This window comes from Caretta caretta, chromosome 10 (genome assembly GCF_965140235.1).
Source record: "Caretta caretta isolate rCarCar2 chromosome 10, rCarCar1.hap1, whole genome shotgun sequence".
In the NCBI taxonomy this organism is placed as follows: domain Eukaryota; kingdom Metazoa; phylum Chordata; order Testudines; family Cheloniidae; genus Caretta; species Caretta caretta.
Genome location: NC_134215.1, coordinates 81,997,035 through 82,020,112, shown reverse-complemented (window position 1 = coordinate 82,020,112; position 23,078 = coordinate 81,997,035). Strand labels below are relative to the sequence as shown.

At 45.8% G+C, this 23,078-nt stretch overlaps 1 protein-coding gene and 1 long non-coding RNA gene across 4 annotated transcripts in view; both read right to left on the bottom strand.

The window, feature by feature from the left end:
• The window catches only part of GLCE (glucuronic acid epimerase), a 108,140-nt gene extending 98,457 nt beyond the window's left edge, over window positions 1-9,683 (bottom strand). For 2 of the 3 annotated variants that reach the window (XM_048866853.2, XM_075133260.1), the window contains exon 1: window positions 9,562-9,673. The gene's annotated coding sequence lies outside the window, so the exon portion shown is untranslated. Of the gene's footprint in view, window positions 1-9,561 lie in introns of all 3 variants that reach the window. The other variant, XM_048866851.2, reaches the window with a different exon arrangement.
• Window positions 9,684-16,044: 6,361 nt separating this feature from the next.
• Window positions 16,045-20,509, bottom strand: LOC142073509 (uncharacterized). Its single transcript, XR_012670398.1, has 2 exons — window positions 20,225-20,509; window positions 16,045-18,415 (listed from the first exon to the last, which is right to left on the bottom strand). It is a non-coding gene; the product is annotated as an uncharacterized LOC142073509 (long non-coding RNA).
• Window positions 20,510-23,078: the final 2,569 nt, after the last annotated feature.

The window sequence follows — 23,078 nt, the reverse complement described above, 5'->3', positions numbered from 1 at the left end:
AAAACTACATTTAAAAAATGTTAGTGTCACTTTGGTTAAACTCACTGAACTAGTTTGGCATGTCAATAGAATCATTTCTTGTGCCAACAATTTATAACAGCCAATACAGGTCTTCAAATGCATCTTCAGAATCATATTACTAGATGCAAGTTTTCACAATATGCATATTGGAAATCTGTAAAACAGTTTAAGTTGCAACTTGTCAAGTTGCTCCCTCCCCCATCCCCACAACTGAACAGGATTCAGTTACCTACATAAGGAGGATTAGTTGTAGAATTACACTTAGACTTAATACAGACATTTATGTACTACCATCACTGTGGCATCCGATAACTTTACAAATTCACTGAAGTGAAAACGAAGACACTAGACAGACATCAACTGAAATATCTGACCCATAAAAAGTTTAATAGTGCCAAAGAATATATTTGCAGGGCAAAACACTTTTACAGAACGTGCTTTGATAGTGTCATTTCACTTGTTACAACTCGCCAAATTCAGAAGTGCATAACGTCCTTACAGTCTTTCCTGTTTAGCTAGTGCTGACTGAAGATTTATTAATAAAACTGGCAATCCCTACATCTACAGGCTGTATTGTTCAAGTTCATACTATCTTTAAAAAGGCTACACCCAAATCTGATTCTGCTGGCCTTGGTTTGCAAAACTCCCATCAAAAAGTCAGCAAATGTTGTTTAGGAGGACTGAAGGATTGGGTTCATATATACATAATTCTTCTTGCTATTTGCAGGGCATGGAGTATTTGCTTGAGCCAACATTAAGATTTTGCAATAATATTTATACTCATGAATGATAATACCAAGAAAAAAAAAACATGATTTCATTTGTGTGTAGATAGACACAAAACTGTGCAACAGTTATTAACAGACCTTCCCCTTGCTAGATTCTTACTAGTAATTGTATACACAAATGTATTTTCCATAAAAAAATTCATGCAAAATCTTCATGCAAAGGGTTATTTTCATATTGCATTTTTGAAAGTGTATATGCTATGCAGAAAAAAAATGCAGGTGTAACCCCCATGCCTGCTTGGTGTGGTGCTGTCCCCCTATCGTGGCACCGAGACCATTTAGAGCAGGGGTGGCCAACCTGAGCCTGAGAAGGAGCCAGAATTTATCAATGTACATTGACAAAAAGAGCCACAGTAACACGTCAAAAAGAAAAGAAGGATTTGTGGCATCTTAGAGACTAACAAATTTATTTAAGCATAAGCTTTTGTGAGCGACAGCTCACTTCATCGGATGCATACAGTGGAAAATACAGTGGGGAGATTTATATACACAGAACATGAAACAATGGGTGTTGCCACAAGTATTTTTGTTTTTGCGAATACAGACCAACACGGCTGTTACTCTGAAAACTGTAACGAGAGCGATCAGGTAAGGTGAGCTATTACCAGCAGGAGACGGGGCTTTTGTAGTGATAATCAAGGTGGGCCATTTCCAGCAGTTGACAAGAACGTCTGAGGACCCATGGATGGGTCATTACACAAAGTAAAACTACTTCCCCATGTTTATTCCACACACACACACACACCCCCCACTGTTCCTCAGACGTTCTTGTCAACTGCTGGAAAAGGCCCACCTTGATCACCACTACAAAAGGTGTCCCCTCTCTCCTGCTGATAATAGCTCACCTTACCTGATCACTCTCGTTACAGTTTTCAAAGTAACAGCCATGTTAGTCTGTATTCGCAAAAAGAACAGGAGGACTTGTGGCACCTTAGAGACTAACCAATTTATTTGAGCATAAGCTTTCGTGAGCTACAGCTCACTTCATCGGATGTTACAGTGTGTATGGTAACACCCATTGTTTCATGTTCTCTGTGTATATAAATCTCCCCACTGTATTTTCCACTGAATGCATCCGATGAAGTGAGCGGTAGCTCACGAAACCTTATGCTCAGATAAATTGGTTAGTCTCTAAGGTGCCACAAGTCCTCCTTTTCTTTTTGCGGATACAGATTAACACGGCTGCTACTCTGAAACCAGTAATACGTCAGCAGCCCCACTCATCAGCTCCCGCACCCTGCTCCCAGAGCCTCCCACACACCAGCAGCCCCGCCGATCAGCACCTCCACCTCCCCCTCCCTCCCCGCACCTCCCAATCAGCTGTTCTGTGGTATGCAAGAGGCTCTGGGGGAGAGGGGGAGGAGTGAGGGCATGGCAGGCTCAGGGGAAGGGGCAGGGCCTGGGGAAGAGCCAGGGGTTGAGCAGAGAGCACCCCCCCGGCACATTGGAAAGTTGGCACCTATAGCTCCAGCCCCAGAGTTGGTGCCTATACAAGGTGCCGCATATTAACTTCTGAAGAGCCGCACGTGGCTCCAGAGCGACAGGTTGGCCTCTCCTGATCTAGAACTTGATGAGTCTACTACAGCCTTGGCTAAGAGCCAAACAGCTTTTAGCTCATGCAGTAGAGACTCATACATTTAGTTCCAGAAGGTCCCAGGTTCAGTCCTTCCCGCTGATGACTGGGGTCCATTCATATTACACTGGTAGGTATTGTAGTTCTGATTATCTAACCTTAAATTTGCCTACACCAGACCTTCCCATTGCTAAGGTGCTGAACCAATGGCTTGAATTATTTTAATTTGCCCTCCTACAGAAAAGTATGTTTTGATCATGTATTCAGTACTTTTTTTTTTGATATATCCTCTCCACACCGTTCAATGATCACTATCTGAATGCACAATAAGGTGCCAATGCAGACTTTGACCAACTGAATGAAATTCAAAATTAAAGAGGCTAGATATACTAGCATTAACATCTCTAGCATAAAAATGCTTAGCTACTGATTAATAATGTATCCATAATATACCAAAGCTTCAGTTTATGAGATCTACTACATGCTAATAGGGTAATGACAATACTTTACATAAACATCAGACAGAAGTAGACCTGTTCAATAGGTTAACATACTTTCACACATGTAGACTATGTAGGCTTTTTTTAACATATGGCCTTAGGGGCTAATTCAGCAAGGTGCTGAGCACTCTTAATTCCCAATGAGTTCTTAAATGATAAAGTACAGAGTAAATAAGTATCTACAGTACTGAAATTACATTACTGACATTAACCGGGGGGAGGGGCGGTCGGGGGAATCAGTGATAACTGATGAACAAATACTTTCAAGAAACCGATTGTGAAATCAACATCTAGTCAGACACAACTTTAATTACACCCCTTTGTATTATGCAACATATTTCAGAGACTGTTTTCAGATGAATTACAATCAGAGTACAAAAGCAATCCTAGCTGCCTCTTTGCATGTGAAAATCAGATACAAAGCTGGTAATATCAGGCAGAAAATATTGAGGGAGATTATCAAACAAACTAAAGGATGATCTAAATACTGTACTGCTGAACAACAGTATCTAAAGAAAGACACACAACTCAAAGATTGAGGCTTCCATTCTCAATCCTTGTTTCCAGATGCCCTAGGACTCTATTTTCCCCACTGACAAATAGGGAATATCCAGAAATGCGCAATGTGAGAAGATACGAGAATTCTAAATGCAACTTAAATACTCCACAGCCCTTGCTATTGTCTCAACCCTCAAAACTGGGTGTAGATTAAAGCAAAGACAGTGATACAACTCCAGCATCCATTAGATGACAAGTTTACATTCTTAAGATATAGCAGCACAACAAAAAGGTATGTGCATTAATAGACTGCTGATGCACATCTTGGGTACACTGCTTTGGTCTTCAGCTGCACAAGACATACACCATCAGAAAGTCAGATCTGGCTAATTGCTAGCAGAATACAAATTAGTTTATTTTACATTTATTTTTTTAAATGACCTTTGAAAAAAGTTTGACTAAAAAAAAGTCACTCATCTTCTTGTAACTTGTTCTTCGAGATATGATGTTCATGTCCATTCCAATCAGGTGTGTGCACGTGCACAGCAGCGAGAAGATTTTTCCCCTAGCAGCATCCATTGGGTTGGCTTGGTCGACCCCTGGAGCCGCGCCTTCATGGCGCTCAATATAGAGCCCTGCTGACCCGCCACCCCTTCAGTTCCTTCTTGCTGGCTACTCCAACAGAGGGGTAGGTGGGTGTGTATTGGAATGGACATGAACACCATGTCTCAAAGAACAACAGTTACGAGAACGTGAGTAACCGTTTTTTATTCTCAGAGTCCTTGTTCATGTCGATTCCAATCAGGTGACTCCCAAACCTAAGTTTTGGAGGCAGGGTCGGAGTTCAGATGTCCACTGACTGGAGCTCTGCTCTGCCAAAGGCCACATCATCTCTGGCCCGCTGGGTAATTGTATAATGCGCAGTGAAAGTATGTATGGAGGACCAGGTTACCGCTCTGCATATTTCCTGGGCAGGAATTGCGTGAGGAACGCTGCTGAAGAAGCCTGCGCCCTGGTGAAGTGCGCTCTGAGTGGAAGGGCAGGCACCTCTGCCAGGTTGTAGCACTCTCAGATACAGGACGTGACCCACGATGAAATTCGTTGGGAGGAGACTGGAAGACCCTTCATCTTGTTGATGAACGTGTAGGATAGAACACTGGGAGGAAGATGTCCTGGTTGATGTGAAACTGGGAGACAACCTTCAGGAGGAAAGCTGGATGAGGCCTGAGCTGAACCTTTTCCTTATAGAACACAGTGTAAGGAGGCTCTGATGTTAAGCCTTGAGCTGAGGTTATCACCACCAGAAACACCACCTTGTACGACAGGAAGAGCAAGGAACAAGTTGCCAGCGGTTTGAAGGGCAAATCTGTCAATTTGGAAAGGACCAGATTAAGGTCCCAGGTCGGGGCCGGTTGCCAGAGGCGCAGCTATAGACCGTCCACACCTTTTAGGAAACGGGTGACCATCGGATTGGCAAAGACTGACCAGCCTTCTGTGCCTGGATGGAAGGCAGAAATGGCTGCCAAGTGAACCCTTACTGATGACATGGACAGTCCCTACTGCTTGAGATGGAGAAGATAGTCTAGTATAAGTGGTATAGGGACGAGCGATGCTGCGCCGACCAAACTGAAAACCTCCTCCACTTGGCAAGGTAGGTAGCCCTGGTGAAGGGTTTCCTACTGCCAAGAAGGACTTGTCTAAGCGGGTCTGAGCAGGAGAGCTCCATCAGGTTTAGCCATGGAACTTCCACGCCAGCAACTCGAGGTTCGGGTGCTGGAGACGGGCGAGATCCTGAGTTATTAAGCCTGGGAGGAGCAGCAAGGTAACTGGGGCTTCCACAGACATTTCCAGGATCAATGTGTACCAGAATTGACAGGGCCAGGCTGGAGCTATCAATATCACTGAAGCTTGATCCCTCCGTATCTTGAGGAGCATCTTGTAAAAAAAGAGAAATAGATGGAAACGCATCTAGGAGATGGCCTCGCCATGGGAGGGGGAACGTGTCCGCGATGGAGCCTGGGCTGCGATTCAGGAAGGAGCAAAACTGCTGGCACTTCCTGTTGTGTCACGCCCTTGCCCTTCAGCTCCTGAGGAACCTCTTCCACTCCCCCAAGCAATAGGAACGAGTGCACCTCCTGTATGAGTCGCCGCTTGTGAGAAGGGTCCCTGAAGAGGGACGGGGAAGGGGGGTGAAAGGGCGGGAGGGCCGAGATTTGCTAATACTAACTACACTAAGAGGTAAACAACTATGTACAATGGACACTGCTAACGGCGCTTGCCATGGCAAGAGCTGTGAGAGGTTCCAGCTAACCGTCACAGACAGTAAGAAGGAACTGAAGGGGTGGAGGGTCGACAGGGCTCTATATTTTCTGCCATGAAGGTGCAACTCCAGCGGGGTCCCAAGCTAACTTGACGAATACTGCTAGGGGAAAAAGCTTCCAGCTGCCATGCACACACGCAAATACCTGATTGGGACCAACATGAACAAGCACTCGAAGAACTTAATCTATCCTTTCAAAATGAGAAGCAGTCCCGGGATTAAAGAAAATAGTGGAATGAGGACACCAGGCTTTTCTTTACTATGTAGTATATACACAATATACATTTTAACCTTGACATAATTTACAGGTCCCACGAACTAACACATACTTATTCTTATACAACACTTCTCAACCATAGATCTGAAACAACTCAAAGGTGGGTAAGTAATATTATCCTCATTTTTAAGATAGAAAGTTGAGATGATTTGCCTAAGGAGTTGACACTAGAACCTAACTATCTGGAGCCTTTTCCTCATCCCTCAGAAGCCCAGCTGCCCTTTCAGCAGATTGTGGCCCATCACTCACTTTGAACTAACTATCTATACTAAAAACTTACATTAGTAATATTGAACCTGTATAGATTTTATGATAGAAAGTGCCTAGAGATCCACAAACTACTGTTATCAACAGCAACCTTTTCAAGGGAGAGAAGGAAGGGGAAGTGCATTGAATGGGGAGAAAGAAACAGAGGGAACAGTTTAAAACCATTGCATTCTTCTCTATCCCCATTTCTGTTCACCACATGCCCAGCTGCCTTTACTCTATAGTCTTCTCCCAGCAATTTAAGGTCCCACCTGCACAAACATGCACCAAAAGTTCAGCCAGCCACTTAGAATGTGGCTTTAGACAAGCTATATGCCCAGCTACTAAACATTAAAGTGCTGTGTTTGGACAAAGTTTTAATATGCTTACCATAACCTCTTAATTGTTAAACATTTCCATATCTTTTTAAATAAATGCCCTAGTAACATTTGTCATGTCATACCTGCTACATATAAACACAAACATACATCGCTTGGATGTTCTACAATATCCAAAAGATGCAGAAATCCACCCGCCCATATTTCAAAGAACAGTCAGGCACCACTTATTACATACTTGGGAGGAAAAAAGGTGTAAGAAATATTTATTTGTTTAAAGAACATTCCTGAGCAATGCATGCAGTTTCATAGATAGTGACATTTAAGTTTCTCCTACTATACGTACTGTACTTAAAAACAAAAATGCAACCTCCTGAATATTTGTAGGTTTTCCTTATATAGCTGCAAATTTAAGCCAGACCGCACCAATTAAGTAACTGAGACTCCATACGGACTCAGAACGATTTTACCTGTTTATCTAGATATCCGATATATTTTACTCTGCTACTCCACAAATCAGTTATGATCTTCCATACATTGAAAACTATCTGGAAGAAGCTATTTTTGCTTTATCCCTTAAGAACAATCAAGCTTCATTTTAGTCCAAAATAAAATAAGTGGGGGTTTTTAAATGCAAGTTTGATAAATGGACTAATACAATCTCTACTTCTACATCCTGCTAGGCCTTTTGAATTCACCCACTAAGCAAACTATTCACAAAATTGTCTCTTGACACAGACAGATATAAAGGGGCATACATATTTCCACAAAGAATATTTTGATCAATAGTTATATTTGAATGTTACATAAACAGTGCAAAATGGAAGCGGTTTCTCCTGTTGGGGGTGCTTACTAGACCCACTATAGCTTGGGCCCTTAATCAGCATTATGCCATGGTTAGGCATATTTAGAACAAAAAGTTACCTAAACTGGTCTGCCTATTTTATAAACGGAACATCAAGGGGGAAGGGGGGGAAAGAGAGAGAGACAGCCATCTTTGTGGTTTTGGATCATCTGACAAAAAAGCTAATCAACTGCACAACTATCTTTGAAGAGCATTAGCATTTTTATGAAGTTTCTACATCAAAATGGTGAGATCAAATTGGAGTGGTTCCATGGATGTAGCCAGAGGATATAGGTATATTTCACGAAAAGGCACTCCCCACTGAAACGGTTGTTAGAATCACAGAACTGTTGCAACTAATTGTAACAGCTATAGTAGCATCAAAGATTAAGTAATCCTAAATTTTTGTATTTCCTAAGATAAAAGTCTAACAAATCAAAATTCTTTCTGTCCCACATAAGCAGCTAATATTCTGTCCCACTTCTATGGAACCAACACCACTACCAAGAGGGAAATCCATGTCTTTTGGGAGGCCAGAATAACGAGTCAAGATCCACTATTACAGATCAGAGGAAAACCCTTAAAAAAAGGGTTAGAAAATTCAACATTGTGTCCCTATGTTTAATTCATGTTGCCTTGTGACAGCACAAGTAGCTGGCAACAAGACACTAGCAATAGCCAAGTAATAGGGGATAAGTTAGGGTCAGAAGCATAACCTGAGCTTTAAATATTTCTGCTTTAGTCAGTCCACATTACACCTTTAAGGAGACAGTAAAACTACCTCAGTTCCACATGAACAGGTGCTGGCACAATACAAAGAGCTATTCACAAGCTCTCTTCTATGCCAGACTGCACCTGCAGTAATGAAGCACACAAAGAAAAGGCTGCTCTTGACCAAGAAAACAGCTCGCATAAAAATTCCCAAAGTGTCTCCAGTCACCATAGAACATTTCAGATCCAGTTACGTTAGTCTCGTAAAACTCTACACACCCACTCCATTGGGATGAGTAAGTTTACTCACCCATCAAAATGATCCGTTTCTTTAGAGGATCATCCTAAGGGTGGCAAATTTTTATGGGTGTTTGTTCAAGATCGGGTTACTCATACAATGCTCTGGCAGCAAGACGCAGTACTTTACCCACTCTGATGAATGAAACAAATATCAACCTGTAATCAGTGCCTTTATCCTTTCTCCAGAAAGAGCTGCTATTGCTCTCCCTTCTCCTCCTGGACCTGGAATTTCAAAATCTCCATCCTGAAATGTGAAGCCCCTTCTACTAAGCAACTTGAGGAAGAGAATGGACGGAAGCACTTTTATTTACTTTGCACAGAAGCCAAAGTGAACAAGAAAGCAAGAGTGTAAAACTCTGATACAGACACAGAAGAGCATGGAGCTGAAAAAGTGGTGGCCGGGTTTGACTGAAAACAGCTACAACCAAGGCTGTCAGGGTAAAGCAAATATGTCTCCTTTCTGCAACAGTCTCAGAGCGGTCTGACTTCCCAGTTGGTTGTTTCTTCTGTGGTCTCTCCAGGGAGTTTCCAGACAGTCTTGCCTATAACCCTTGCACACCGCTCCCAGGCACCATCCTCCTCAGCTTCTACTCTCTGCACCAGGGCAGGCGCTTGCTGTGGCCAGACCCGAACCCACCGGGCTCTGTACTCGTCGGGCAGCCTGACAACTGCTAGAGGGAGTCAGAGGAACAGGGTGGAGGAAAGAGACCAGGAGACTGCACAGACCGGGCGCTCCCCCCAGCAGAGATCCTCCAGGAACCCGCATGGCCCCGAGGCGAGGCAGGGGTCAAACCGGTGGGGGGGTGGGGGGGCTGGAACAGTGTGTACAGTGGGGGGGGGCTGAGAGCCATGACCCAGACGGTCACCCCTGCGTACGATGGAAACCACCTCAAGCCAGGGGGGGCGGCGGCGGCCGCCGCTCCCCAGCCCCACCTGTCAGGGGAAGCCGGGCCCACAGCCCCGGGGGGGGGGGCAGCCGAGCCCCCGCAGCCGGCCCCGGCCCCCCAAGCCCCGGCCACTGCGCGGGACACGAGCCAGCCCACACGCCGGGGAGAGGAGACCGAGACGGCCCCGGAGCCGGCACAGCCCCTGGCCGGGTCCCGGCTGCCAGGCTGCCCCGCCCCGCGGGCCCCGGCGGCTCCCACCTGTGCAGGGCGGCTGGGCGCGGGCCTCCCTCGGCGCGGCAGCTCCCGCCTGTCCCCGGCCCGGGCGGAACCAGAGTGCGGGGGGCTCCGGGAGGCGGCGACGTGGGGCCGCGCCGAACCCCGCCCCCGCGGCGCCCCCCCCCTCCCCGGCCAGCGGGGCGGGGCGGGGCCACGCGCGGCCCAATCCCAGCGCGCCGCCCCCAGACCGCCGGCCAATCACCGCGCGCCGCCGGGCGCGGGGCTGGAAAGCTGCGCCCACAGGCAGCCGCGCTGAGGTAGGAGCGCCCCGGCAACGGGCGCCGCCGGCCCCGGCAACGGGCGCCCCCAGACCCTCCCCGGCGCCCCACGTCGCGGCGCCCGCAGCCCCTTCGCCTCGGGTCCGGGGCACCTGGCGACCGTACACCCGCGGAGCCCCCCGGAAGTTCCTACCTGCGCGGGGCGGGCGCGGCGGAACCACAGCGCCGGGGGGGGGGCGGGGGGAGGGGAGCGACTCCGCCCCCACTTCCCGCGAGAACCCGGCGAGGGGCGGGGACACATCGCCCAATCACAGCGCTCCGCCCGCAAGGAGGGCGGGCCAGGGTGGGACCCGCCGTCCAATCCCAGCGCGCCGGCGGGGCGGGGGCTGCTCGCGGAGCGGGGACACGCGGCTCACGCCCGCCCGGGGCGGGGCCTCGCCGCGGGAGCCCCCTGCGGGACGGGGCTCGTGGGAACCCCGCCAATCCCCCGCCCCCTCCTCATCTCCCCACCGGCGCCCGCTCGGGGCCCTTTGCCCAGCCGCGCCGCCGGCTGGAGCGGGCGCCGGGCACCGGGCGCTCCCCTGCCCTGTTCCTCCCCTCGGGGGCACCTGGCGCCGGCCGCTGTCGGCAGCCGGGACCTGGGCTAGGTGGGCCCTTGCTCTGACCCCGCCTGGCCGCTCCGCTCGCGGTGGCCGCTGGCCCTGGGCTGGGCGCGGTGGCAGCCTCCCTCCGCGGGGCGGGCGGCTGGAACCCTCGGCCGGGCTTTGTCCGCACTCCGGTCAGGAAAACGTTTGCCCGTCAGGGCTGTGGAAAAACCCCCACCCCCGACCGAAATAAGTTTCACAGGCGAAAGAGCCGGCGTGGACACAGCTGTGGGGGCGAGAGAGGCTCGCACTGGCCTAGCTTCCCCCTGCTCCACCAGGGCGGTTTAACTGTACATAGAGCAGCTGCCTGGGAGACCTTCCAGTGGCGCAGCTGCAGTGTAGACATAGCCTTGAGGTGCCACAGGGAGTGAGAAGGGGAAAAACAAGCTTCAGAGGAGAGCGCTTTAGACGCCTGTCTTTAAGGACGTCCCCTTTGAGCTGCCATCCACCTGGTGTCCTCCGTGGCCTTTGTGCTCTCTGTTTCTCACCAGCAGCCCTTAAACACCTGCTCTACCCACAAGTCTTTTAGCTGGGGGCTCAGACACTGGTATCCGCCTCCTATTTCCGAGAGCCTGGGTTGCTGCTCCCAGCCAGGCTCTGCACCCACCATCACAAGAGGTGGGGAAAGTCCAACCATGTTACAGAGTCCCCAGCCAAACCTTCTCCCAAAAGCATGAAGCTTGAGCTTCAGCCTCTTTGTTCTCTTTTCATCAGTGAGGACCTCAAAGTGGTTACAGAACCGCCCCAGCCTCAGTCGCAGCCTCACCATACACCAATCTAACTGCCCCATAGAACCTAGACATGATGTGATGACCACGTCCTGGTGCAGCTTCATGAAAATTGTTAGGGTAAGGACCCTTAGGGTGGCTAATACACAAGATATGAAAACTATCCTAAGACTATCTACTCCTGCATTCATAATGCAGCCTTAGGGAGTCACTGATCCCCTTTCTAAACCACAGTATGTGGGCACATTCTCCTTAGATCATTCAGAATGTGTCTCTTTTAAATTTCAGATATCTTGGAAGGGAAAATCTGAACCTGTGTCCCATTAACACAAACAGGTTGAGTGTGATCTCCATTTAAATCAGCATAAAGACTAATATTGTGGATGCACCTGTGTAAACACTTGAGTGACTGCTTGGGGACCACGTGCTCCTACGGTGACTCCACCTTCACCGGTTTCCTTGAACGCTTCTTTTAGGAGCAGCATGAGGTGTGGGAGTTAAAAACATGTAGCCTGACATTTCTCCCCATTGCATCCACAAATCAGTTTGGAACCCTGGTAGCTAGTCTTTGGTGGGTAACCACTACAGCCAACAACAGATTAATGTAGTTTCCTATCTTCATGTCTTGAGTCATGCATCTTGCCTACATACTGCTGCCAACAGGACTCTCAGAGAGCCACCTTCAGCGAAGTGAGTAGGCACTGTGCTCAACTTGTCTCATCTAACAGTTACTGAATGAATATTTCACACTGAATCTCAAATTTTGTAAGTGCAAAAATTAAACCAATTTATCTTTTTAAAGCGATCTTTTTATAGCTATGCTCTTGGTGTTCCAGATTTCTCTGCCCTGTGGTTTTAGGAAGAATACAGTACTATCAGATTTTTTTTTTTTGGAAAACCTACTCAGTCCACTCTGCACATTTAAAATCCTAAAAGTTAAAGATACTATATGATTCTTCTACAATGTAGTGCTTTGAAAACACTGTGGGCCACTCCTTAATTGATGTAGTCTGTGTAGCTCTATTGAAGTTAGCCACACAGTCCACACCCTGTAAGGATCTGGCCCCATGTAATCTTCAGAAGTATTGCTGTTTTAACACCCCTTTCAGAGAGCAGGTATCTTTTCAGTTCATTAGAGCTGTAGCAGGGCTTCAGCTCACAGCCATAGGAGCCTTCAGAGTCTCCTCAAACATCAGTGCTCTATGCTTCCATTCACTTTGTACATGTGCTAATTATTTTGTCAAGAGGAATTATAGGAAAAATAAAGAGATTCATAACTACATATGCTGGGATTTAACAGCCACATTTTTCTTCCCTCGCTTAATAGCCTTTAAAAAAGAGAAGAAAAATAAATTGAAACAAAATCTGAGATACTTTCAATATGTTTAATTCATGTTCATCTCGATTAGTATAGAGATATTCTTGGCTAGTGCTGTGTGAAAATTGCAAAAAAATCTTCACAAGGTTTCTCAGCACAAATCTCAGTTTAGTTCTGGGCTGCTTCATGGCTCAGAACTTTAGGTTTTCACACAATTATTGCATTGAAACATGCACAATTCCACCACTTCTACAGCTCCCCTTCTGTAAACCTTTACTACCTGACTAACAGTGCTCACTACTGAGAAAGGTCCTACATAAAGTAATAGGGTTATTTGTAGCAGCAAGCACTTCATCATCTAGATAGTAAGGCATTTGCAGGATTGTTTTTTTTGTCCCAATCCATGGATAAATTCTTAGGGTCAGATCACTGGGTCCTATTAGGGGCCAGTCCACTGCCCAAGATAGAGTGCAGCAGTCTCCAGCCATGCCCTGGTATGTTCTTCCATGCTACTGGGTGCTGGGAGAAGGTAGAGGAGAGCCAGCTTTACACTATCTGGGGATTTCCCTATGGCAGGGATCTGACCACATGGCCTTTACATTCTCACTGGCTTATTGTTTGGTCAGGCTTCCTCTGCCAGTCAGTTCCAAAACCAGACCCTGGGCTTGATTTTCTTCTCATACCATTTTTCTGCTGGTATTACACCAGTGGTAACTCAGGATTTACACTGATGGGGTAAGGAGAAAATTATGCCCTCGACCTTTAATCCAGCCTTACTTAGATATTTCAGGTCCAGGATTCTTTCAGTTTTAGTATAAACTTCCATTGCTAAATTACAACTGTTGCCTGAGTCACTTAGGGCTAGATCCACAACGGGGACTTAGGTTCAGCACTGCAATGCCTAACTTTAGGCACCCTGCCACCTACTGGAATCCACAGCACCAAGGTACATGCCCAGGCTCCCTACACCAAGGGAAGCGTTCGGCACCTAAGAAGGGGAACTGCAAAAGCCAGTAAGCTGAGGCCTGGTCTACACTACACAGTTAGGTTGATGTAAGGCTGCTTACATTTAATTATGTCAGTAGCTACATTAAAGCCTTGTCCCACCAATGTAAATGCCCTAGTACACCGAAGTCAGAACTCCATGAGAGGTGTAGGGCTTATGTCGGTGTAGTTAGGGTGACGGAGTGTCTCTGTAGACACTGCGTTGCTTTCATCAGCTATTGGCTGTCTTGTCATACTGCTCCATACTGGAGCTGTTAAATTGACAAGAAAGGTGGGCAGCTAGAGTCCAGCTGCCCTTGGCTGTCCACTTCCAGCCAGGCTCCTGCCCGGAGGCTCCCCATTCCCCACTTCGGGAGCCATGAAACCCGAGCGGCTGCCCCCCACTCCTGCCCTGGATCACACTTTGCCTCTCTTCAGTTGGTGGAAGCGCTCCTGGTGAGGATGCACACCATCGACAGGAGGAGGGTCGTGTGGACATCAGTCACCACAGTAATTAGCGTGGTGGTTGTAAGTCAACCTAACATAGATTGACTTAGGGCTGTAGTGTAGACATCCCCTGAGGCGGAGCAGGGATTTGACCCCAGCTAGCCTATGTGAGTGCTCTAACCACTGGGTGAAGGGGATTCTGGCATGGGTCTCTCACTGTCTCCTGTTGAAGCTGTTCCACTTTATATAAGTAATTAAATAGCAATTGGAACAGGGACTTGACTCTTCCTAATTCCCAGTGAGTGCCCTAACCACTGCCTAGAAAGCCATTCTTGTACTCTCACTGGCTACATAAGTTTTTCAGACACAGTGGAACAGCTTCAACAGAGGAGACTGAGGGAGATTTACCCCCACAATACCCCCATCTAAATACATGGGAGAAGAGAGAGCTGGGTTCAGATTCCTACTCCATAGCTGGTAGAGGGAGGATTTGAACATAGCTTGCCCACATTTTGGACAAGTGCTCTAACCCCCTGGTTACAAAGGTGATGCAGTGCTTTCTACTCTCAGTGTCTGGGATCTGAGCACACCTGTTGGATCCAGTCCCATAGGTAAGACAGGTGGGAAAGAGCTAGTGTAAGGATTCCAGTAGGGATTAGGCACCTGGGACATAGGGTATGTCTACATTGCAGCTGGAAGATACAATTCCCAGCTCAAGTAGACATACCCACGCTTGCACTGATCACGCTAGTGCACTAAAGACAGACGCATACCAACTTCCATCTATATACACTGAGGATCTTGGACAGGATTGTACTCAGGGCCCCTAGCCCAGGGGTGGGCAAACTACGGCCCAGGGGCAGGCAAACTATGGCCCGGGGGCACATCCGGCCCTCCAGACATTTTAATCCGGCCGTCAAGCTCCTGCCGGGAAGTGAGGTCCAGGGCTTGCCCCGCTCTGGCACTCCAGCCAGGGAGCAGGGTCAGGGTCTTGCCCCACTCCACACAGCTCCCAGAAACAGCAGCATATCCCCCCATACAGCTCCTATGCATAGGGGGCTCCACATGCTGCCCCCACCCAAGTGCTGCCCCCACAGCTACCATTGGCCGGGAACCACTGCCAGTGGGAGCTGCAGGGATGGTGCCTGTGGACAGGGCAGCACGCTGAGCCGCCTGGCTGCATCTCCAGGTAGGAGCTGGAGTGGGGACATGCTGCTGTTTCTGCGAGCTGCTTGAGGTAAGTGCCACCCAGAGCCTGTCCCCCTGAACCCTTCCTGCAACCCAAACCCCTGCCCCAGCCCTGATCCCTCTCCCACCCTCCCAACCCCTCAGCCCCAGCCCAGAGCACCCTCCTGAACCCCCAACCCCCAATTTCGTGAGCATTCATGGCCCGCCATACAATTTCCATACCCATATGTGGCCCTTGGGCCAAAATGTTTGCCCACCCCTGTCCTAGCCCATCGTGCTGTCTGTTCAGCAAACAACTGTACTGCTATTTTTAACAGTCTAGCACAATCAAAGCTAGTGTATGTCTACCCAAGCTGGAAGTTATGTTGCAGACATACCCGTAGATGGCTGTATGCATACCCAGCAGAAGAAATGAAAGCACCTAGGAGACTTTAGCAGCAGAAACAAAGGTGCCCTCAGGGTTAGACAGCAGCTAAGGAGGGGGATTTGAGGATCTAAATTTTGGATTGAGGCACCTAAATCCCTTTGTGTGTCTAGCGCTTCATGAACTCAGGAGGATAATGGTAGATTGACCTTTCACTGATTTCAAATTAACCAAGTGAAAAAGCACTCAGTAAGGGCCTTAATTAAAGCATTATCTTAATTAATCACTTTTGGACAAATTGTAGAAGAGGGAAAAGTATCTTATGGTGCTTCATTGTTATGTTACTTAAAATGATGCTAAAGGTCACATGCAATTGAAGGGTCTTAAAATTAAATTGTGATTCTGATGACTTTTCAAAATGTGAACAGAATTATTTTTCAAGTTTCTCCCAAAGATTGCTTCCATGGTCACATGCACACAACACTCCCTCTTCTAAAGTATTCATTTTTTAAAGTTACATAGGGAAGGCAGAATCGTAAAGTAAAGTGCAAAGAAATGTGAGGATTCTGAAAGGTTATTGCTTTTTTTTTTTTTTTTAAAGAACACAATAGGTACTTATAACAGTAGTCATCGCAGGAAGTCACTTTCAGAAATTCACAGTTGCAAATGAATTCAAAACCCATAGTGATGCGTTTACATTCCTGTGCCAGATGTAATAGGTCATATACAATACATTTCTTATATTTACCACCTTTTGAATTAGAACTTCTCAAAGTGCTGTACAGGGAATATAGTTCAATATAAATTGTCAGTTTCCCCACATTAAAATAAAACAATAAAAAAGAAAACTTTAAATTTGAAGGCCCAGTTCTTTTATCGTTGGGCACACTGGTGTACTTAATGCCACAATTACTTCTTAAAGTAAGGGTAGCAGAATAGGCCAAATGGAGCTAATGGAATATTACTCCCAAGCAGAGTGTTTCAAAAACTCAGCACATAGAAGGCAAATGTCCTTGCTTTAAAGAACTTCAGCCTATTTGGTTAGACAATCAAAAGCCAGTATCAGTTCAGTACAACATGTAGAAGGGGAATGAAGTATAGAACTGTGCAAAATGCAACATTTAGCTTGACCAACTAATCTTAAATAGATTATCATAAAGGTTTGAAAAGTTTACAAGAACCAAGGCGATTTCACAATCTGTTTCAACCCTTTCCTTAAGTAGAAAAACCACTACCTTTACACCTAAATACAAAGGAGAAATAAATTTCTTAGAGATGCCTCAGCTCCTCTTAAGTCAGCATTCTTCCACTGTAGTCCAGCCATGCCTGTTCAGCACACAATCCACAGCGCAGTCATGCCTTGTGCCCCGTGGTATCCTCCAACAGACAGTCTGCCTGGGCCAGATCTCTAGCATACACATTTCGCAGTTCTTTATCCAGTTGTTTCTTTTGTGGGCAGTTGTTAGCACTACAGCATCTACTGTGACAAAATGTTGAGGTTATCCTTGGCGCTTGCTACGGAAGTCCTCAAGGAAATAGATACTGTAGAGCCTTGATTTTACAAACATTTAAATCTTATAAATGACCAGTTATACAAACTAGTTTTCCCACCTGAAAAAACCCCACATCACAAAAGTGATGTTGATGAAAAACAAGTCAACAGCTCTTCCCATCCTCATGCCTTCAGTGGTTTGGAAGTCACTGTGCAGTGGGATTTGAAGGGCAAGAAGGAGGCAATACAGTGCACCAAACTACAGCCTATGCACTGTACCTACTCTAGTTTCGAGATGTTCAATTTTATGAATCTCTCAATCCTCAATTAGATTAATAAAATAGGGGTTCTACTGTTAAACTCTTGTTTAAATGACCGCACAACTTTTCGAGGTCCTCTACCATCATTGTTGGATCCTTCCATGCTCTTATCTTTGGAAGCAGCACCCCAAATCCAAATAACTCTGAGGTTGAGGCAGGTTCAAAAACCTGGATTCAGGTTATGTGGATTGGGCCACCCTCAAGTTTAAAGGCACATATCACCAAGACTGTAGGCAACACCAAGGACTGCTGTTGATTGCAGTGCTTTGTCACCAACTTCATCACTGGAAAACTACTGGATTCCTCAGCAGGAACAGGATAAATGAATCCCCAGTCTCACACCCTGCTATGTGAATTGGGGCTTTGGTATTCAGTCACAATTGTGCCTTTGGGGATATACTTTTTTTATTCAGGCAATATCAAAAATACCATGAAGAATAAGCAGAACCGGAGAAAAGTCAGATTTTTTACCTTCCATAAATGGAAGAGTCTTAATTTAGAATGGAAATATTTTATTTAGATTTCTTGGATTTATTTGGACTATCCTCCATTGTGGCTATTTCACTTTAAAATACTGAATGAGAATTCTATGTCAGAAGGTGATTAGGTATGCTTAAAAGTGAGAGTTTTAACAGATTTTCTCTGCTCGGGTTTCAGCAAAGCACAGAGGGGTTTTCAAGTAGAGCCCTAAGTATTATAATGCATTTAAACAGCATTTAAAGGATGTGTGTGATCCCAAAGCTAAAATGAAAATTTATTCTGCATTTATTATCTTGTTTTTACAGATTTTCTGCTGTGCGTTATTTGGAAAATCCTTTACTTCAGACAGCCAAAATATCAAGTTCAGTTATTTTCCTTTCAGTCTTTTACTGAGTTGGGTTCTAAGGTGATGATTCATGTATTAATATGTGGTTATTAGATGACTCCTCTACCTCTACTGCTGTTATCTGTCTTTGGCAATGGAAAAAAGAAAATTCATTCTTAAAATCTCAGCAACAAATGGAACATGCATAGAAATCAATCCTGCTCTCATTGACGTCAAAGGAAAAAATTCCATAGACTTCAATAGAAATAGAATTAGGCCGATATATCACCTATTAGTTTGATTTGTAGTGCTGAGAAAATCCATACATCTGAAAGGGAAAAAAATGTATCTGTTAAAAATAAGTCATAGGAATTAGGTGACTGTTGATGATATTTATCTCAAATAGGGAAAAACAAACATTACAGCTGTCAATTATAAATATTGGGTAGGGTACCTATTACCTAGAGCAGAGGTTCTCAATCTTTTTCTTTCTGAGGCCCCCCCCAACATGCTATAAAAACTCCACAGCCACAGGGGGCCTTGCAAAGCTAAGTTGCTCAGGTTTCAGCTTCAGCCCCAGGTGGTGGGACTTGGAGCCCTGGGTGTCAGCCCCAGGTGATGGGGCTTTGACTTTCTACCTTGGGCCCCTGCAGGTCTAATGCCAGCCCTGCTTGGTGCCCCCCCCCCCAAAAAAAACCTGCTTGCGGCCCCCCAGTGGGCCCCAGCCCCCTGGTTGCAAACCACAGACCTAGAGGTCCATCCGAAATTAGGGCCCATGCTACTATGAATTGTGCATATATGTACACATACTAAGAGACAGTCCCCAGTCCAGAGAGATTACAATCAAAGGCCCCAATTCAAGATAACACTTAAGCACGTGCTTAAGGTTAGGTGCATACTTAAGTGCTATCCTGAATAGGGATGCTTTACTGAATTAGGGCCTAAATAAACGAGACAGACAAAGGCAGTACTATTATCACCACTCTCTAAAGAGGGAACTGAAGCAGAGAGTGAGATAAAGGGCCGGTTTTTTAAGCACCCACAGGGCTCGTTGACTTCATTGGAGTTGTGGGCATTTCTCACCTGTAAATAACCAGCCCACAAGTGACTTGGCCCAGGTCACACAGGAAGTCTGGGAAGGGAACCCAAATCTCCTGAGTCCTAGTCTAGTATCTTTAGCACATATCTGTCCTTCTCTTACTCACTGGAAGCTTAGTATTTGCATGTCTCAATCTTGTAAACTTCCTTAAACACAAAAGGATAAACCACTAAAAAAAAATCCAAGAAGGCACAAAACTCTCCTTTGCCATGATACTGCCAAAAACTTGACAATGGATAGGCTGCTGGTATGTGGTGATCTCTGCCTGTCATGCCAACCAATATTGTCTCATTGTGCCCTCATACTCCCCTTTTTAGGTATCTGTAGCCATCTGTTGTCTCTTGTCTCATACTTAGATTGTAAGCTCTGGGGGCAGGAACGGTCTTTTTGTTCTGTGTTTGTACAGTGCCAAGCACAATGGGCCCTGGTTCATTACTAGTAATGGACCAGGGCCCATTGTGCTTGGCACTGTACAAATACATAATAATAAATACTACACTTTGCTTTGCAAGTTAGGTTCCCATATTACACCTGAAAGGTTACAGAGCACTTAGTGAGGTTACATGTTGACATTGACTTATACGTTCAGTCAAGGGTTTTGTTAACATTACAGCCCACAAAGTCAAAGCTCAAGTAGTCCAACAAATAGGAGACTGAATTATAATGGTAGTTTTAAGCCTTTGACAATCTATGTGTACACTCATAAAGGAGTTTTTACAGGCAGTGAGATTTACATCCTGCTGCAGATATGGGGGCGGCCTGCAAAGCATGAATGATAATATGATGGAAGCTGCTGATTGTGGGGCATCGTACACTGTCTGTAGACAGAAGGAGAGGTGCATCACAACACAAGGAATAATTAAGAACACAGATAGCTAGAAACATCAAATTACTAAGAATAATAACTCTTTATAGTCATCCTAATTAAATAAATGTTGAGTGCCTAATGGCTTGCCATTCATTTGTTTCGGAAGTAGCTAGTACTCAAAATGCGACTTAAAGAGTTATTACTCTTTAATTAACTTATCTGCCACATACGTTTCATGGTGAGCTTCCGTCTGTTTTCCACTCCCGTTGCTTTCGGTGCAGCCTACAGCATGTAACTGTGGACACACACATACCCTGGTCGGCAGGATCTAGAGTCCAGTACATTCTGCCAAGAAAGCGGGGCCCACTGGAAGCCAAGAGCAGCATTATGATTTCTGTTAGCAGAGAGAGAAAAGTGAAAGTCACTGTCAGTCCACGCTGTTCACAGAAGACAGTCATCTTATGTAGTTCAATGAGGTTACGGATACCAATTTTAAAAAATCCCCTCAATCATAATATCAGTTCCTTATAAACAGATTTCAAGTTGCGGGGGGGGGCGCTCCCAAGCCCCCTCCAGACTACAATTTAAGTTATTTACAATGACCTGCCCCCCGTTTGTAGCACTTGAGGATTTCTCCAAGCAAACCAAACAACCATCAAAAGGTCCTTTTTTCTCTCTTTCCTTTGAGAGAGAGGGGAATCAGAGGAAAAGGAAAGCAAAGGTGGTCTGTCTCTTATGCAGTCTTTTGGGGTCACCCCTTTGGGGCTTGGCTTATCAGCTGATACCTTTAATTAGAGTCTGCCTCCAGCCCCTCCTCTTAGATCACCATGCTTTATACCTGGTCCATGCAGTGTCAGGGACAGTCAGGCCTGAGACAGGCACCATCATGGCTGATCTGTTTCTGTGCTCAGCTGTCTTCTTTATATTCGCTCCCCTTCCAGTGGCAGGCTGTCTCTTTTTAAACTCCCCCTCCCCACCCCTCCAGACAGAGCAACCTTCCAGGTGTGCCTGGTTAGTGCTGGCTGAGCCCTGAAGAACTCAGTAGTCTCCTCTTTGCTAGAGCGGGTGGGGGGGTTGTCGCAAAGTTGTTGACGAAGCTCATTGAAGTAAAGCCGATTTCATTCTCCCTCCCACCCCACCTTGCCCTCATCTTATATGGTAGATCATTTGTGTGACAAAACAGAAAGAGCAACCCCCAACGCTCAATATAATCTTTGTACCCTGTCAGATAAATGATGAATGAAGAACAGGGATAATGTGATATCTACTGGTTTTGCTGAAGTCTGTTTGATCACCGGCCATTGGTATTCCGCAGGAGTTTCTAATTGTCACTTTGTGATATGTAGCAGTGCTGTGGTTAAATGCACGGGGTCCTGTATCTGTTATTAACCTTTATGTTGTGCCTCCAGCAACTAGGGCAAAGTAAGATCAGAATTCTGATCAAGTTATATTTAATGCACTGTTTCTCTCGCTTGACTAACAACCTAGTATTTTAGTTAAAAATTGAAAAACAAGAAACGGGAAAATATTGATGACTTAGCTATGGTAATGTCTTCTCTTTACATATCTCATGCTCGTTTTCCATAGGATGGTCCCCAGGTCATTGAATAAACACTGCGATTTTGCAGGTAACATATCAGTAAATCACTGTCTTTCAAAGCATTTTTACTACACCATTGCTTGAAAATAAGGATTTCATTTCATTCTGAATTTATTACTATGACTATGCTACTATTTATCTCAATGGCTCTGGTGTACATTATTAATGGGTTATTTTATTGTTCTTCTATCCACGGGGAATCATATAGCCAAGGAATTTTTGTATTAATCACAGAATCTCTTCTAAATTAGAGTCTAAAAGTTCCACTATCAGAAGGTTTGGGGATGTTTTTGTTAATACGGTACCGAGAAAACAGCTACTGTTGAAAGAGTAGCAGAAATATAGATTGTCTTGTTCAGAGACAAGTGTTGTTTATCCCAATACTCAGGTGAGTTTTCCAGCAATGGGTCAGATCCTGAGCCGACGTAAATCTGCATCACTCCATGTGAATCACAGATTCACACCAGCTGAGGATCTGGCCCAACCCAGTGTTTTCACTTATCAGGTTTCAGAGTAACAGCCGTGTTAGTCTGTATTCGCAAAAAGAAAAGGAGTACTTGTGGCACCTTAAAGACTAACCAATTTATTTGAGCATAAGCTTTCGTGAGCTACAGCTCACTTCATCGATGAAGTGAGCTGTAGCTCACGAAAGCTTATGCTCAAATAAATTGGTTAGTCTCTAAGGTGCCACAAGTCCTCCTTTTCTTTTCACTTATCAGGGTCATTTAATGCCTAGGTGTAGGCAGGCATATGTGTTTTCTGCTGCTGTTCTCCTCCATTGAACCTTTCATTAAACAAGTTAGCATCTGAAGCTGCAGTGATGGATTAGTGATCATACAGGTGCAGCGGCAGGTCTACCATAGGAGATTAAGGGTTTACTGCAGGCAGGGGAGCAATAGATTGACCAGCATGTGTACATGTTACAAACTGCTAGACATTTTTCAGGCATAGGTATCTACTTCTCCATCCCATTACGCCAGACTTGTGCTGGCATGTCTCCACTGAAGTCAGCAGAGGCATGCTGGTGCGGAATGGAGATTCAAGCCCCGCGTAAGAACCTGTGGGTTAAATTCCCCTTCTGCTGACCTTCTGACCGGGGAGGATTTCACCTGTGGGAGAGAAAGTGCTTCTGTCTAGAGTGGCAGTAATGTGACCGAGGCCTTCCTTTGGTTTGAGCACATCTCTCTGGCGGTGCACGCCGAAGCCACAAGCAAGTTATTTTTGCATCAAACCATAAAAAAGCACAAATCCTCTGTTTTGTAATTACCATAGCACTTAAGGAGACCACCCCCCATGGATTCTCTGCTCTACCTTTTTCTGCTGATAGTAGTTGCTGGAAATAGCAGCGAGGAAAAACACAGAGGGCGACATATGATGTCACAGGCCTTTTAAACCCCACAGTAAGAGAAATGCCAGTACTAGATTGTAATGAGCAATTTGTATCCTATATAAATAATTCAGATTTATTGTTATTTAGCACTGTG